Source organism: Lethenteron reissneri, chromosome 10 (assembly GCF_015708825.2).
Source record: "Lethenteron reissneri isolate LAM-NWPU_2019-01 chromosome 10, ASM1570882v1, whole genome shotgun sequence".
Taxonomy (NCBI): Eukaryota; Metazoa; Chordata; class Hyperoartia; order Petromyzontiformes; family Petromyzontidae; genus Lethenteron; species Lethenteron reissneri.
Genome location: NC_083788.1, coordinates 1,214,245 through 1,231,394, shown reverse-complemented (window position 1 = coordinate 1,231,394; position 17,150 = coordinate 1,214,245). Strand labels below are relative to the sequence as shown.

The following is a 17,150-nucleotide window of genomic DNA, read 5'->3' as shown; positions in this document are numbered from 1 at the left end:
CACCGAGCACTGGACAGCGATTTTAATGTCAGTCTGACATCTGTCTTCCGAAAGACTTTCCCCCATCTGTGTGTGGATGAAGAGCAAAATGTGTACAGTGACTGCAACATGTTAAAAAAAACTCGTCAGCCTCTGGGCTACTGTCATCAACTCACACTGTAAGCGCTGCGGGGCCCGGGAGCCCGAGTGGTCAGCTCACGCTTGAAGCGCGGAGGGGCCAGGGAACCTCACACTGTAGGTGCCGAGGGTCTGGGGGGCCCAAGTGGTGAGCTCACGCTATAAACACCCAGGGCCCGAGTGGTGAGCTCACGCTATAAGCACCCCAGGGCCCTCGTGGTCAGCTTGCGCTGTGCGCACTGAGGGCCCTGGCGTTCTACTTCCTTAGGAAGTCTTGGGCCACGCACCGCGCGCGGCCTGAGGCTTGGAGGCCCTCTGGCAGCCCGAGGCCCCAGGGAACTGGCCTCACTGGCCCGGTCCATAATCCAGCCTTGCTACCCCCCACCTCCCAGCCCGCAGGCGCGAGTGGCTTCCGAAAGCGGCCCACGAATGAAATTCCAAATTGAGCCGAGAGAGGGAGCCAAGGGATTGGTGTACAGACACTGTGCAGATGATCGGCAGCCAGCAGCCACGCGGGCCAGGCACCACCAGCAAGCTGATATACTCCAGCAGTGTCGGGTTTGTTGTGAAGACATCTCGCGCAGGAAAATGGCCAAGTAAAGAGCCCAGGAGGTGAAGCTGTTGCACGTTGGTGGAAAGCCACCTCCGTCGATATTTGGCAGAAAACAAGTTTTTGACGACCTGATGCATATTGGCCCCAAACTGCTTCCCGCCTCCCAACCAGTCCATATGTAATAAAAGGACTCGAACACTTCTTTCTGTCTTCGTGTCTTTATTCAGGTTCACGTCTTTACCCACACGGCACTCTGTTATAACTCCTGTATTTGTAGCCCCCGGCTATTCACTGCTATTATAGCTTCCTCTCCCCTCTGACTCTCTGCTTCATCTACTGTAACCTCCCCCCTGCAGACTCGCTGCTACCCCTATGCAGACTCCCGCTGCTACCCCTATGTGCAGACCCTCTGGCTGTCACTGTATGCAGACCCGCTGCCCACTCTCTCTGTGCAGCCCCGCTGCTGACTGCAGCCTCCTCGCTGCTTCGGGTCGGTCACCGCTGGCCAACGGTGCCGATCCTTGCTCCCCCCGTGTTCGTGGCGATCTCGCCACACCCTGCTTCGCCCTTCGTGGCCTTCCTCTGTTCCTGGTTCCCCGTCACTCCTCTTGCTCTTCCGGTTCCCCTCCTTCTATATCAACCCCTCTGACCCCCACGTGACCTAACTCCTCCCCCCCTGACGGCACCTCAGAAGGGCCGTTTACAACCGCATTACATCACCCTCCCCCCTAAAGAAAATCCAGCCGACCTCGGCTGAATTGCGACCTGAAAAGCAATGCGGGTGTAAAGGGCCAACACGCAAAAAGACACGAAGCATTGAAGACATTATAACAATAACACAACACAACACAATCTAACGAAACGTGAGGGATTTCGAGCGAGTACGGGTAGCCGGGCCGTCCCGGACGGTCGGCGGCCCACCCGCCGAGCGGGAACGTGGAAGGGTTTTAGGGGCGACGGGCGCAAGTTCTTCCGTCGCCATTGGAGGCCCGCCACTGTCCCGCTCGCGTCCAGAAACATCCCGTACTCGCGTCCGCGGAGGGATAGGAAGAGCTGCAGGTCCCGTGGGTTCTGCGGCTCCGGTCGGCGTCCCACAAGCGGAAGGTCCTCCTCCCTGCGGTGTCACGGCCGGCTTGTCTGTGAAGGGTACGACAGGCGCTCTCGCAAGGTCAGCAGACACAGGCAAGGGCGAGTCGGCAGCAACAGACCCCGGCAAGGCAACTTCGGGAGATGACGCATCCGGCCGTGGGGCAATGTATGGCTTCAACCGGGACGTGTGCACGAACCAACGCCGTGCACCAACCTGAACACGCGCCGACTGTGGGTTGGGAACCTCAATGAGGCGGACCGGACCCTGCCAAGGTCGATGTAATTTAGGAGATGTACCTGGCCGGACCTGTGGGCAATGAAGCCAGGCCAGGTCCCCCTTTTTCCAGGGACACTCCCCCTTTGAACGTCGGGCACACCGCTCATTCCTGGCCTGAGCCTTGGCAGTAGCCATGCGGGCATTTTCCCTCGCCTCAGCGACACGCCGAACGTTGTCCTTAATATACTCAGGAAGAGGCTTAACAGGCCCCCTCGCACCGGTTCCCAACTGGTCATGAATCGGCGGCACGTTCTCACGGCCGTACATAAGGAAAAACGGCGAGTATCCAGTAGCCGCGTGCGGCGTCATGCGATACGCCGAAAGCACCCCAGGGATATGCAAATCCCAATCAGATTGGTTTTCCCCGACTGTATGGCACAGCATGGCGGACAGAGTCCGATTCAACCGTTCCACCATACCATCCGTTTGCGGGTGGTAGGGGGACGTCCGTATCTTTTTAGTTCCAAGAGCCGCACACACCTCCCCCAACAATTTAGACGAAAAGTTACGTCCCTGATCCGTAAGGAGCCTCTCCGGAGCCCCTTTGTCCATTACATACCCAAATAGAAAGGCGTCAGTGATAGACGCCGCTGACTGGTCAGGCAAGGGCCAGGCCATCGGCCAGCGAGAGAGGTACTCCACCCCCACCAGTAAATACTTATTCCCTTTAGCTGATGGCGGAAAGGGTCCCAAAATATCTAACGCCACCAGCTCATTAACCCGAGATACTTTAAACGATTGTATCGGCGGAACATATGGATGTTTAGGCGGCTTACGGCGGGCACAATCGGGACACGCGCGAACGTGACCGACGACATCCGTCGTCATGCCGTGCCAATAATAGTCTCGTTGCAGCGTCAATAGGGTTTTCTGCACCCCCAGGTGTAAAAGCGTGTCACAGTGCAAAGATCTAATCAGCTCATAGCGCAATGACGCGGGCACAACGAGACGCCAGTGTTCCTGTATCCCTTCCCTCCACATCAGTAACCCATCTCGGAGAGCAGTTTCCGAATTACCACCCGCACCGACTTCCTTACCCGCCCTCTCCGTTCGTTTCCGTAACGACACCAAAGAATCGTCCAACATTTGCTCCCGAATCCACACAGACCTTGGAAGACGCAAAATCCCGTCAGCCGGTCCCCCTTCAACCGGTCCCGGTGTAAGCGGAGGTTCGAGAACATCCACTGCCCGCGCGACAGGCTGAGGGGGGGGCTGAGCCGGTCCACACCTATGCGTCCCCGACGCACACGCACAAGGGGATTGTTGCGGCAACCTGGACAGTGCGTCCGCGTTAGCGTGACGCACACCCTTCCGATGGTGAATTTGGAAGGAGAATTCTTGCAACGTGTCCAGCCATCTCGCCAATTGTCCGGATGGCTGGTCCATCTTAAGAGCGTACTGCAAGGCCGCATGGTCCGTTCGGACAATAAACGACCGACCGTACAGATACGGTCGAAATTGGCGGAGAAAATACACAATAGCCAAAAGTTCCCTGCGAGTGACGCAGTAACGAGTTTCCGCGGGAGACAAAACCCGACTCCCGTACGCCACCACACGCTCAACACCACCTTTTGACTGGGACAACACCGCCCCAATCCCGGTGTCACTCGCATCAGTATCCAGAATGAAGGGATGTTCAAAATCCGGATAATCCAACGTCGGCGCAGTAGCCAGTAGATCGCGCAGGCTCCGAAACGCCGCCTCCTCCGGCGGTCCCCACACAAATTTGTGCCCCTTCCCAGTAAGGAGATGCAAAGGCCTGGCGATAGTAGCGAAATTCGGAACAAATCTCCGGTAATATGAGGCGAACCCCAAAAACCGACGCACATCACCCACCGTGGCGGGGGTTGCCCAATCCCGGACACACGCAGTTTTCTCTGGATCCGTGGCCACCCCGTCCGCACTAACAATATGTCCCAAGTATCGAACGGAACGTTGCAGTAGATGACATTTCTTAGGCTTGAATTTCAAATTAGCAGAACGCATTCTGGCAAAAACGGCCTCCAACCGCAATAAATGCTCATCAAATGTGCGGCTGAAGACAATAATATCATCTAAATAAATGAGACATGTCTCCCACTGCAACCCCGTCAATACCAACTCCATCAATCTCTGAAAGGTGGCAGGGGCTGCATTCAACCCCATCGGCAGACAGTTAAATTGGAACAACCCCTGCGGCGTACGGAACGCTGTCTTTTCCCGCGAGGGCTCGTCAAGGGGAAGCTGCCAGAAGCCCGAAGAGAGATCTAGCGTTGAAAAAAACTTAGCCCCTGACAAGGCGTCGAGAGAATCGTCCATACGCGGCAGGGGATACGCATCTGCCACCGACACTTTATTTAACTTCCGAAAATCCACACAAAATCGTAATTTACCATCTTTCTTTTTAACCAACACGACAGGCGCGCCCCACGGGCTATTAGACGGTGATATAATATCCGCTTTCAACATGTCTTCCACTGCCTCTCGAACGTGCTCACGCTCAGCCGGACTCATCCGACGCGAGTTCAAGCGGATAGGGGCCGCGTCCCCCGTTTCGATGTGATGAGAGAGCAGCGAGGTGCGTCCCAAGTCCAAATCGTCCGAGCTAAACACATCGGAATAGCTCGCTAATAATTTATGAATCGCACAACGCTGCTCAGCGGAAAGGGCCGAATTTTCCGCACATAGTTCGGCGATCCAACGATCGTCCACCCCTCCGTCGTGTGAAACACCACCCACCAGCCCCCCGTCCGGAATGTCACTCTGAGCCGTAAACGCCGTAGTGGCGTGTGCCACAACGGTACCAGCCGGCACACACACGCTTTCAGAACTCGCATTTAACACCTCCTGTATTTGTAGCCCCCGGCTATTCACTGCTATTATAGCTTCCTCTCCCCTCTGACTCTCTGCTTCATCTACTGTAACCTCCCCCCTGCAGACTCGCTGCTACCCCTATGCAGACTCCCGCTGCTACCCCTATGTGCAGACCCTCTGGCTGTCACTGTATGCAGACCCGCTGCCCACTCTCTCTGTGCAGCCCCGCTGCTGACTGCAGCCTCCTCGCTGCTTCGGGTCGGTCACCGCTGGCCAACGGTGCCGATCCTCGCTCCCCCCGTGTTCGTGGCGATCTCGCCACACCCTGCTTCGCCCTTCGTGGCCTTCCTCTGTTCCTGGTTCCCCGTCACTCCTCTTGCTCTTCCGGTTCCCCTCCTTCTATATCAACCCCTCTGACCCCCACGTGACCTAACTCCTCCCCCCCTGACGGCACCTCAGAAGGGCCGTTTACAACCGCATTACACATACACACAGCACATACACAGTGCATACACAGCACGTATAGAGTGCATACACACATCACGTACACAGTGCATACACACAGCACATACACAGTGCATACACAGCACGTATAGAGTGCATACACACATCACGTACACAGTGCATACACACAGCACACACACAGTGCATACACACAGCACGTATAGAGTGCATACACACATCAGGTACACAGTGAATACACACAGCACATACACAGTGCATACACACAGCACATACACAGTGCATACACAGCACGTATAGAGTGCATACACACATCACGTACACAGTGCATACACACAGCACATACACAGTGCATACACAGCACGTATAGAGTGCATACACACATCAGGTACACAGTGAATACACACAGCACATACACAGTACATACACACAGCACATACACAGTGCATACACAGCACGTATAGAGTGCATACACACAGCACATACACAGTGCATACACAGCACATACACAGTACATACACACAGCACATACACAGTGCATACACAGCACGTATAGAGTGCATACACACAGCACATACACAGTGCATACACAGCACATACACAGTACATACACACAGCACATACACAGTGCATACACAGCACGTATAGAGTGCATACACACATCACGTACACAGTGCATACACACAGCACATACACAGTGCATACACACAGCACGTATAGAGTGCATACACACATCAGGTACACAGTGAATACATACAGCACATACACAGTGCATACACACAGCACATACACAGTGCATACACAGCACATACACAGTACATGCACACAGCACATACACAGTGCATACACAGCACGTATAGAGTGCATACACACATCACGTACACAGTGCATACACACAGCACATACACAGTGCATACACACAGCACGTATAGAGTGCATACACACATCAGGTACACAGTGAATACACACAGCACATACACAGTACATACACAGCACATACACAGTGCATACACACAGCACGTATAGAGTGCATACACACATCAGGTACACAGTGAATACACACAGTACGTACACAGTACATACACACAGCACATACACAGTGCATCCACACAGTGCGTACAGAGTGCATACACACAAAGACACCTCACACACAGCACACACATATATACACACAACAACAACGGCAAAGCTGGTGTTTACAGCGAGTTGCAGGACCTTTGAAAGCCGGGTCGGCACACGAGGGGCTGGGTGGCCAGCACCACGCCCGGCCGCCTTTGTCTCCCTAGTGACGATGTTTTACACACCACGTACTCATTTGAGGCTGAGTCGACCTATTGGGAGCCGAGGACCAGCTCAGATCGTCACTGGTGTTGGCCGTGAGCGGGAATCGAACTCGCTACTAAGTGGCGGTGACGTCACCACGGTGCTTGTGCCAGGCTAGGTGCACTTTGAGGCCACGTGAAGAATATATGTTGAACCTCTTTCGCACTGTACTTAGCCAACTATGCTAATCAGTGATGCGAAGTGTGCAAGGCTCGCTAGAAGGAGGTTACGGGGCACTATCTACGAACCGCCGTCAAACGTTCGCCATAAGTTCGCTGCGCGGAGGAGAGGGGAGGCCAAGATGCCCCTCGCCTTCCGTAGCGCACTTTTGGCGCTTGCAAAGGCTGCCTTCCTGAAGATGGACCACGACGGAGTCGACTCGTTTTGTCCTCAAGAGATTGTTGATGTTGACAAAGGACCTCAACATCGTGCTGCCGGCCGTCGACGAAGACTATTTGTCTTCTCTCAAGGTTGCAAGATGCGTCCAGGCGCACCAGCTCTTGCAACGACATCAAGGGTTGGCGGCGTGTACGGCGCCTCTTGAGGCGCGAAGACAAGTCACGAAGCATCACACACTCGGCCCCTGAATTCACCTCACGCATCGCGTTCGGTCGGTTTTCATTCCCGTTGTGTGTCGGGGCGTGAGGGTTCGGATTTTGCTTGGGCTGACTGACCGCTCCGACCGGCTCAGTGGTTGGAGTTGGCCCATAGAGTGGTTGCCACGACCGCAGGTTAATCCGCTGTTATCGGGTTGAAATCAGAATACTCGTCGATACTGGTGCGTCCACGACTATCATTTCTGAGTCGATTTTTTACATTCTGCCCCCTAAATGTCAGACCCTATGTCCCGTTATGGTTCCGGGCTTTGCCGCGAACGGCGGATCTTTGGGTATCATTGGGAAAATAACAGTGGAGGTGTATATTGGAGATATCAAATTTATGGGACCAGTTTTTGTATCAATGTCCCCTTACTGTTCCTTGCTTGATCGGGACTGACTTCTTGGAGAAGATGCCTCTGAAAATTTTGCTCAATCAAGGGTGACTTGAGTTACCATTGGGCCATTGCATAGCCTTCTTGCCTTCTCCCACTCGATTGTGCACGGCCAACGCTACTGTACAAGGGCTTGCGAGTAAGACCGTAAAGATTCACCCCGGCACGCAAATGTTGGTTCCCTTACAATTGCGCAAGCCGCTAGACCAGGAGGCGACTGCTGGAGGAATCCTCCTATGACCCTCAAACAAAGCCATTCGTCGGTTGACGTTGGTGGGGCCCAGACTCTGGTATCCAATCACCAGGAACCATTCATTCAAGTCCTGAATGCAGGGTTGGATACGTCTGTCATTCAGGAGGGCACCGTGCTAGCCCACGCATCGCCCACGCTTCGCGAGGAAAACTATGTTGGCGGTGTAGGGGTCACGTCGAATATGATTCCGCATCAGATTTCTGATGAAAAGTCAATATGCTTTGTTCTGAAAATTTGGAGTTCCAGAGGGGGGAATTGAGGGTGCTTTTGCGTGAATTCTCCGATGTGTTTACCAAGGGCAAATTTGACATCGGCCGCACTATGCTTTTGAGTCACCACATCGATACGGGCAACGCCGCTCCCATCTGGCAGAACCCCGACCGGCTGAGCCCTGCGGAAAAAAGAACACGTAAGGCTGGTGGTTAATGAAATATTGGCCACTGATATTATCTCACCATCCACCAGCCCGTGGGGAGCCCGGATTGTTCTTGTTAAAAAGCAGGATGGTAGTTTGCGCTTCTGTGTTGACTTCCGCAAGCTTACCCTCTTCCTCGGATGGACGATTCCCTAGATGCTCTAGCAGGGGCACGTTATTTTTTGACTTTTGACCTCCTATCCGGATTTTGGCAGTTGCCACTAGATGAATCCTCTAAGCCCAAGACAGCCTTGAATTTAATCGGCTTCCGATGGGTCTTCATTCCACGCTGGCTACGTTCTAGCGATTGATGGAACTGGATCTAGCTGGCCTCCAGTGGGACTCGTACCTGATATATCGCGACGATGTTATCGTTTTTAGCCGTACGTTCAAAGAACATCTGGAACGGTTACGTGCTGTCTTTCTTAAAATGCGTGCGGCGAACGTCATTTAAATCGCAGAAGTGTCACCTGCTCCAAAAATCTGGTCGGTATCTTGGCCACCTAGTCAGTAAATCAGGGATAGCGACGGATCCGGACAAAACCGCATCTGTGTGTTCTTAGCTGACCCCCACGTCGGTGGGGGAGGTGTGCAGTTTGACTGGTGTTGCATCTTATTACCGCCGTTTTGTCGCCGGGTTCGCCACTATCGCCAAACCTCTCCAGGCCCTGACGGCAAAGGGTCAGAAGTTACATTGGGGGGAGGAGGAGGCTGCACTTGTTGTGCTCCAGGATGGTTTGGTGAACACCCCTCCCCTCTGATACTCAGACTTTTCCTTGCCCGTTCATTCTTGATACAGACGCTAGAAACACCGGAATTGGCGCTGTTCTGTCTCAGGTCGTGGAGAGTGTTGTAGCATATGGCAGCAGAGTGCTGTCTCCGGCTAAACAACGGTACTGTATCACACGTCGGGAACTTTTGGCTATAGTTTTTTTGTGCAGCAGTATCGCCCCTATCTTTATGGCAGATGCTTTGAGGTGCGCTCTGACCATGCTGCACTACAGTACACGCTGCGTATTGAGCAGCCGTCTGGCCAACTTTCACATTGCTTGGATGTCCTCCTTGGACTATTCCTTTACTATTTCCTATTGCAAAGGTACCCGACACATGAACGCGGATGCCCTGTCACGATTACCAACGAGCAACGGGTGCACGTGTTTCTCGGGGCACTGTAAGACGCCTACCGAGAACCCGCCCCCTCCCCTTGCGGCGTCGGTCGAGGTTGAAACCTCTGAGGAACGTGACGCCATTATTGGCTTGGACCATGCTGAGTGGGGACGCCTCCAGGTTGAGGACGCTTCCCTGTTCAACTTACGACGCCATGTCAAGGAGGCGGATGGGGGTGGGGATTGATGGGGTGTAGCCTTTGTCATCCTCAGAGGCGGACTGCTCATGCATTGGGATGGAGGGTTTGCTCCATTACAACATTGTCGTGCTTACTGCTCTACGGGGTAAAGTGATCTGAGCGGTGTATGAGCGACTGTTGCACCTGGGTGTGCATTAGACGCTAGCCACACTTAAACTCGACTTCTTCTGTCCTGGCATGGCAAAATATGTCGCTAATTTATTGAAGGGGTGTGTGCAGTGCATGTGGCGGAAACCCCTGTCTAAACCCTGTTGTCCACCGTTGCAATCCATTCAGGTCTCCCGCATAAATTAGCTGGTTACTCTTGATATTCTTGGTCCATTTCCTACTACCCCTCGTGGCAATAACTTTTTACTCGTGGGCATCGAATATTTTTCACGCTGGCCGATGGCCTGGCCGCTTCCCAACCAGTCAGTGGCGGCCATCACCAAGGCAATCCTCGATGGCTATGTGATGAGTGTCTTCTGACCGATCAGTGTAAGAATTTTTTTTCGAAATTGCTGCGGGAGGTGTGTGACTTGTTGGGAACAAAGAAAGTATGTACGTCGCCATACCACCCACAGACAGATGGAATGGTGGAGCGCTTGCACAGGACTCTGACTTCCATGTTGAGCCATCAGGTCAGCGAGTCTCAGCTTGACTGGGACTTGCATGTTCCCGGGGTTCTGGCTGCCTATAGAATGGCCCCTCACGCGTCCACCAGTTACTCACCATTTTGTTTTATGTATGGAAGAGAACACAACCCTCCGATTGATGTCCAATTACAAGCCTCATCAAACGAGGCTAAATCTATGCGCTTTACCCTTCAGAGGCTTTTGGAAGCGCGTGAGGCTTCCATAGAAAATTCCAATTTGCGCTAATTGGCAAATTAGCGGCTGAGGGGTTTCCGTCTTTCCGCACATGAGTGGGCTCCAGGTGACAGAGCTGGCTGGAGGGGGTCGGTTGATGTGATTCGGGTCGTTCGGCCCCAGTGCGTTCAAATTCTCTGGGATCAGCGGAGTTGGTTTGTGCATCCCTCTCGCCTCAAGCCTTTCATTTCACTGCGTGAATTCATCCCATCTCCACTACGCAGGGGCCGAGTGTCAGATGTGTCCGGCGAGTTGAGGTGTGTACCCGCTGAGGTTGGTTCTCAGGGGAGTCATGTGATCCCGTCCTCAGGTGCCGCACGTTTAACGTCTCCCAAGGCCGCCACCTGTGCCGTCTGCACAAGGACCTCCAAGGAGAGTGAACCCACCTCCCCTGGGTGCCCGGCCACAAGACTCGATCAAAGACTCTTCGGTTTTCGTGATCCCCATACACACACGCTCCCACACCGTCAGTTGGTTGTCGCACTCAGCAGGCCGTATTGGTTATTGGCTGAACCTGGCCTTCGTTGTGCTTGCGGGTGTTGTTACATGTGAGGGTGGGAGATGCTGGTGCTGGAGGGGGTCCCGAGGTTTTGCGTGTTACTGCATTTTTTTCTCTCTCTTCCCCTCTCTCTTCCGTTCTTTTTGCCTATTATTGTTCTGTACTTCCGTCGCCCTTACCCCGTTAGTTACTGTATATTCTGTATATAGTGTACATATTGGAAATATGGGTTGGGGTATTTATTTGTTGAATCACACTGAGGGGTTTTGTTCTTTTGTTGAGGGGGAGTTGACAGCTGAGACGTCTGAGTGCTGCGAAGGGGGATGGGGGGGGTGATGTAGTGACATCACGGGATGTCACTGTGTAGTACCGGCCCTAGAGGGGCACGGCGAGCGGTGTAGTGACATCGCGGACACCACATGATGTGGGTGTAGTACCGGCCCTAGAGGGGCACGGTGAGCGGTGTAGCGACATCGCGGATACCACGAGGGTGTGTGGGTGTAGTACCGGTCCTAGAGAGGCACGACTTGCGATGTAACGACACCGCGGACACCACAATGGTGTGAGTGTAGTACCGGCCCTAGATGGGCCTGGTGAGCGCTGGTTGACAGCGCTGGATGACACCACGCTTGGCGTGCAGTGCCAGTCCTACAGGACAGGGTGTGGAAGTGCCTGTCGTAGGAATGGGGTTACTAAAGGTCATGGCACTCTGGTTGACCCGAGAGGACACGTGACCGGTTAAGTCTACAAAGGGGCCCAAGTGGGGGCTAGGGGTGGTCACGTGGTGAGCATCCAGATCCTTCCCGAGGATTCTGGAAGGTGGTAGTGGCCAAGGGCGGAGCCAGCCACGCCGCAGAGAATATAAGCCGGGTCCCCAGAGGGACCGGCGTTGTTGTTGTTCATCCTGAAGAAACCTTCGTCAACGTTTTACGTTCTACCGAGTTTCCAACACGTGGACCTGGACCCGAGCTGTTGGTCTCGGTCCGTAGTAGCAGTTACGTGGTAACTAGTGTAGTTAGCCTGGTGGTCACCACTATAGGTTGTTATTCTGTTAAAGGGAAGTTATCCCGTTTGTTGGAGTTACATAAACGTGTCGCCTCCAAGTATACGTTTGCGACTCAGTTGAACTCACTACATATACACACAGCACACACACACAAAGACAAAGACCCCCCCCCCCATATAGCCTTAACAGACTGTTGGGGCAAGTGCTGTTAGCAAGTAGCACCTATGAAGGCCGGCACAGCACGCGAGGGGGTGGGTGACCAACACCACGCCCGGCCGCCTTTGTCTCCCCAGTGGTGATGTTTACACACTGCACCAGGTATGCGTTTGTAAGGCTGAGTCAACCTAGAGGAGGCCCAGCATCTGTTCAAATGCACTTATTAGTCGTGAGTGTTGGTAGCGCAGAGCGCTAACCACTGCGCCACTGCCCCCCACTACACACGCACAGGACACAGAGAGAGAGTGGTTTCTTCTCTCATCACCGGTTCATTTTACCAGGTAAGGCCCCACTGAGATGTGTAGCTCTTTTTCAGAAGCTACCTGGCTATCACAAATTATAGCCCAAAGAAGTAGCTTATTATCACGTGGACATTTATAGAAGCAGCCAAATACCCTAAACGCGTGACGTCGATTCTAAATGTGGAGGGAACAACCCGGAGGACCCGGAGACAAATACACGCGACCACGGGGAGAGAGAGACGCAGATTCCAAATATACAGCAGGCATCGGGGTTGGCATCCAACCCACGACCTCCTGCATACCAGGCGAGGTAGTTAACATCTCCTAGTCACCGAGGGAAGCGCGGTGTAGGCGCGGTGTTGGGGAGCGCGCGGACGACGAGTTGAGGCGCACCGCGTCTCGCTGCGTGACGACTGCCGCCAGCGCACAGGGTTCCCCATCGTGTACCCTGCCACTGGAGCCACCGCTTTCATCCATTTCCCCCGATCCGGTCCGGTTCGGGCCGCGCCGCTGGCGTCGCGCGTCACGAAATGAAGAAACTATCACATTCAGGACCTCTGCATAGAGAGACCGGCCCGCCGGAAGTGGACATCGCAGAGCTCCTTTTGAGATCCCTTTGAGTGGCCCCTCTGGCCCACAGAGTTGAAGGGCAGGCACTTTCCCAACCCACCCTGCTACATGAATCTCAAAGCAACACTTGGCGCAATGGTCCCTTTGCCGATTGCGCGGGACGAGCGGACGAATGAGGAGCGAGAGAGGGTTGTGCGAACCGCCACCCACGATGCCGTGCACCGCTCCGAGTTGATAAAGCTGCAGTCGCAGCATCTTGGGTAGTAGCCTAGCGATGGTGGTGGGGGGGGGAAGGTCAGAGGTCACCCTCCACGATAACAAACCCCGCGACACTCACCAATTTGGCGACACGGCTCTGCGGCAGTGCCGTGTCCATGGTTTCAACTCCGGGCCAGGCCACCCTGGTTAATATCGCTGCGGTCGTTTAACCGTTACGCACCCGTCGTGCTGTCTTGCCTCGCTCGTGCTGGTGATGCGAACGACCCCAGGACGTCGCTCGCGAGACCCAGCCGCTTGTTCGCTTGTTCGTGTGCCACCGGCGTCGTGGTCCGACTTTGGCCAAATGTAAAAAAAAAAACTCGCTCGCAAGTTGCTCGATTTGGACAACACACGCACACGCCAATTGTCGCCCCCGAGTGAGAAAGATGGGCAGGACCCTCCTGAAGAAGCGTTTTGGGGTCCCGGGTGAGGGCTTTCCTGGGTAATAAAACACAAACTACCAGCTTGTACATCGCCCGGCCAAACCGTTGCAGTTAATTTGAACGTCCGCGCCGGAGTGTTTTTCTGTTGTTTGACCCTGTTGTCGATACGCTTTTAAGCCTTGTTTATAGTTCTGCGCTGGATTTTCGTGTACAATAAGTTTGCATGTTACCTCCACCCTGCGGCCTCACTGCCGCCACTGCCGAGGCTCTTGGACTGTGGTCTCTTGCGTCTCGATGCAACTCTGTGAAGCTCTGTGCCAGCGGTTCTATACCTTTACTGCAGCCTTCCACCACTTTCGTTCTCAATCGTTCAAAAAATGTACAATGGTAATAAATACACAGGGGTTTGATGAAACAAAGTAGTTGTACCGACGAGCCTGTGCTTAATTTGTGTTTTCCATTATTTACCTTCTAAAACAATCTGGCCACGTCTCGCACACACCCCAGGGGTACGTGCGCCCCAGGTTAAGAACCACTGCTCTATGAGATTATATCCATCTCTTTGTAACTCTATGGCTCTCTGTGTAGCTACTATATATAATTCGATGGGTCTCTATGCAACTCTCTATGTAATTTTGTTGATCTCTATAAAACTCTTTAGGTTTCTATGTAACTCTATGTGGTTCTATGTAACTCTGGGTCTCTGTGTAACTCTGGTTCCCTATGCAACTCTGTGAATCTCCTATGTAACTCTGTGGCTATCTATGCAACCGCCCACCATGGTTTGATCCTTTGATTACTAAGCTCATGAAAACTAGGGATAAGGCTTGGGCATGTGTTCAGAAAAGTAATTTAGTCAATGACTGGATAGAATACAGGATTTTACGGAATAGATGCGTAAAAAAATACAGCATGCAAAAAATGCTTACTTTTCCTCCACTCTCCTAGAATCACATGATAATTTCAGAATCTTCTAGAAAACAATCAAATGTATCCTGAATACCTCCAAAACCAAGGTGCTATGCTTCTCACCAGGACTAAAGCAGGAAGTAATTTTCCCCAATTATATTCCTTAAATAATCATGAAATAGAGAAAGTCAAGATATATAAGTAGCTTGGGGTCATCTTTGATTCAAAACTGAATTTTCAAGATCACATTGATTATATTGGTAAAAAGACAAAAGACAAAATTGTGTTTCTGTATCGACACAAGCACTGCTTCCCCCCTATGTTCCGCTTGGAATTGATAAAAGCTACCGTACTGCCTCTACTTGATTACTGTGACATCGTGTATAAATCAGCCCCCAGTACTATACTGAAGAAGCTTGACTCAATTTATCACTCGGCCTGAAGATTTGCATTGAACTGCCCATTTAGGACCCACCACTGAGATCTCTACATTGGGTCAAACTTAACTTATCTTAATGATCGATGGCTTGTCCATCAGATCTTATTTATTCACGATGTAGTTACAAAAAAATCAGCAGACTACCTGCTGGATCTCCTCACTGTTTCGAAGAACAAATGTGACCTAAAGTCTTCGCTCATTAACCAGCTTCACATTCCTTATTGCCACACAAATACTGGAGGAAGGGCCTTTTCTATTGATGCCCCCAGGGTCTGGAATGCTATCGCCAATAAACTACAACTTGGATCACTACCTGTGCGATCTTCACTCAAAACTGCTCTAGAGGAGTTGTACACCCCGAGCTGCCACTGCTATTCACTGGCCTGAAATCAAATGTATCGTTCCAGATGACCGCTGCAAAGTATGATCTTGAGTTTTGATTATAGTGTGCTGATCTTTAAAGGTGTATTGAAAAATGTTGATACTGCTACTGATACTCCTGCTGTTATGGAGTGATACATGTTATGTATCTCGTTTATTGTTAAATATGAATCATAGTTCCTATGAGAACTGTTACATTGTTTTTATAGCTTTATTTTGGTCATTTTGAAAACGTTTTGGTTTAGCCATGTTTGTTTGTTGTAGTACAGAGTTAGCCTGATAACTTTAATCTAAATTGTCTTATGCTTGTTACTGTTTGACTTGCATCCCACTGGGATTTTTGCACACAGCGTTGAAATACGGTGTTTTTTCTGGAAGACTTTGCTGTTTTTTCCTGGATTTTTTCTGTTGCGCGTCGTCACTTTAAGATGTTTCTTGTTCATGTTTTTGTTTGTTGCGGTTGCACCCGAGTCAAGAGCCGCATTGCTCACAGGGTTATACCTAATAAATGGCACTGAAATGTAACTCTATGGATCTCTATGGCTCTCTATGTAACTCTATGGCTTTCTGTTTAATGCTATGTATTTCTATGTAACTCTATGTAACTTTATGGCTCTCTATGCAACATCTATGGATCTCTACGTAACTCTATGGCTCTCTGTGCCACTCTATGGCCCTCTATGTAAACACTCTATGGCCCTCTATGTAACCACTCTATGGCTCTCTATGCAACTCTATGGCCCTCTATGTAAGCACTCTATGGCCCTCTATGTAACCACTCTATGGCTCTCTATGCAACTCTATGGCCCTCTATGTAACCACTCTATGGCTCTCTATGTAACCACTCTATGGCTCTCTATGCAACTCTATGGCCCTCTATGTAACCACTCTATGGCCCTCTATGTAACATCAATGGATCTCTACGTAACTCTATGGCCCTCTATGTAACCACTCTATGGCTCTCTATGTAACATCTATGGATCTCTACGCAACTCTATGGCCCTCTATGTAACCACTCTATGGCTCTCTATGTAACATCTATGGATATCTGTGCAACTCTACGGCTCTCTGCGCAACTCAACGTCCTTCCGCCGCTACCGCCACTGCTGCGACGATCCGTGGTGGTGGAGGCGGGGGGGTGTTGGGGGCTGCCGTGGTCGCCAAGGTGACGAAGGGGGGGCGACCCCCAGCTTATCTCAGCCTGAGATAACAGCACCCCCCCCCCTGGCCCCTCTGAGAAAGTAGGGGAGGGGGGGCGAACGGGAACACGGCGTGCGCTAGCTGGGGGAGATTTTAGGGTACGCCGACCTTGTCCACTCGCTGGTGGTCGTCACTGCTCGTTATATAAGCTCCCGGGGGCATTGGGCCCGCGAGTTATGGGGGACAGGGGGAGGCGCACGCAGATAACGGCTGCCACGGAACAGCAGAATCGATGTTGTGAACTTCTTTGGCACCGTACATAGCCAACCGTTCTCATTGGAGGTGTGCACAGTGCCGAGAAAAAGTTTGTGAACCCCAAAGATAATTATGGGAATTCCATAATTTTACCATGATAGCCTTCTTGAATCAAAACTGGTCTTTTCTTAAATATCCAAAAGATTTTATATTCACCAATTCCATGTCTTTTGACACGAAATTACGTATGAATTAAACAACGAGTAATTAAGGTTCAGAGTATTTAAAACAGGAAATTAACCCCTGGTTTCATTAGCTCAATTAAGGGAATACAGTAATTAGAATTTGGTGTTTAAATAATTAGA

The 17,150-nt window shown here is 51.9% G+C and overlaps 1 long non-coding RNA gene across 1 annotated transcript in view; it reads right to left on the bottom strand.

The window, feature by feature from the left end:
• Positions 1-1,443: 1,443 nt before the first annotated feature.
• LOC133340753 (uncharacterized) overlaps positions 1,444-17,150 on the bottom strand; it is a 22,798-nt gene continuing 7,091 nt past the window's right edge. The window contains exons 2-3 of the long non-coding RNA XR_009754933.1: positions 8,152-8,249; positions 1,444-1,807 (exon numbers count right to left, since the gene is read on the bottom strand). This is a non-coding gene — a long non-coding RNA (uncharacterized LOC133340753). The remainder of the gene's footprint in view (positions 1,808-8,151; positions 8,250-17,150) is intronic.